Genomic DNA, 1,241 nt, shown 5'->3' with positions numbered 1-1,241 from the left:
CCCCAAAAAAAAAAAAAAAAGAGCCAGGGTTATAGTTGGTAGCATGCAAACCCCTGGGTTTGATTCCCCAGCTCCATATAAGCCAGATGTAATGATGCACACCTGTGATCCTAGTACTCAGACGGTAGAGGCAGGAGAATCAGAAGTTCAAAGTCATCCTTGGCTATATAGTAAGTTCTAGGACAGCATGGAATATAACACCTTAACTAAAAATGTTTAAAAAAAAAAAACTCCAGGGAATATAGGACATGTAAAGCTCCACATGTGTGTTTCATATAAATTTTATTTTTTTTTTTTTGAGACAGGGTCTCCCTGTAGCCCCAGCTGGCTTGGAACTTGCAGAGATCCACCTGCCTCTGCCTCCCTGGGATTAAAGGCATGTGCCACCATACCGGCGGCTTTTTTTTTTTTTTTTTTTTTTTTTGTCTTTTTGAGTCAGGGTCTCCTTGTATCCCCACAGCTGTCTTGGAACTCGCTATGTAGACCAGGCTGGCCTCTGCCTCCTGAGTGCTGGGATCACAGGCATATGCCACCACACCCAGCATTCATATACTTTCTTGTATCTGGGTTTAAAAAGCAATTTTTTTACATTTATTTGTTTGTGTGTGAGAGTGTATGTATGTGGGCACACATGCCATAGCACTCATGTGGAGGTCAGAGGACAACCCACCAGTGTCAGTCTTCTCTATCCACTAAGAGTTCTCTGGGTATGGAACTCAGATCATCTGACTTAGGAGTAAGAGCCTTTATCTGCTGAGCTGTTTAGCCCTCCTTGTATATTTGTTTATTTTTTATTTATTTGTTTGTTGAGATGGATCTCCCTGTAGTCCCAGCTGGCATAGAACTCACTATGTAAACCAAGCTGGTCTTGATCTCACAGAGATCCTCCTACTCCTGCCTCTTCAGAGTGCTGGATTAAAGGTATGTGCCTCTGTGAGCTCCATTTCTTTGTCATTGCCTGGTGCCATCCACTCCCCTGCAGGGTGGGTATGACCCTTGCCTTGCTTCTAACCAAGAGAAAAAGGCAACTGGGATATGTGCGATTATGTGTCTCTGATTATTAGATAAGATTTCATGTCCACCTTTAAAAAACTTTTTTGTGGCTGGGTGTGGTGGTGCACGCCTTCAATCCCAGCACTCAGGAGGCAGAGGCAGGTGGATCTCTGTGAGTTCAAGGCCAGCCTGGTCTACATATTGAGTTCCAGGACAGCTGGGGCTACAGAGAGACCCTGTCTCAAAAA

The sequence above is a fragment of the Nannospalax galili genome, unplaced genomic scaffold (assembly GCF_000622305.1).
Source record: "Nannospalax galili isolate Female #2095 unplaced genomic scaffold, S.galili_v1.0 scaffold8, whole genome shotgun sequence".
In the NCBI taxonomy this organism is placed as follows: domain Eukaryota; kingdom Metazoa; phylum Chordata; class Mammalia; order Rodentia; family Spalacidae; genus Nannospalax; species Nannospalax galili.
The sequence above is the reverse complement of the archived record's forward strand: the minus strand, read 5'-3'. Positions refer to the sequence as shown.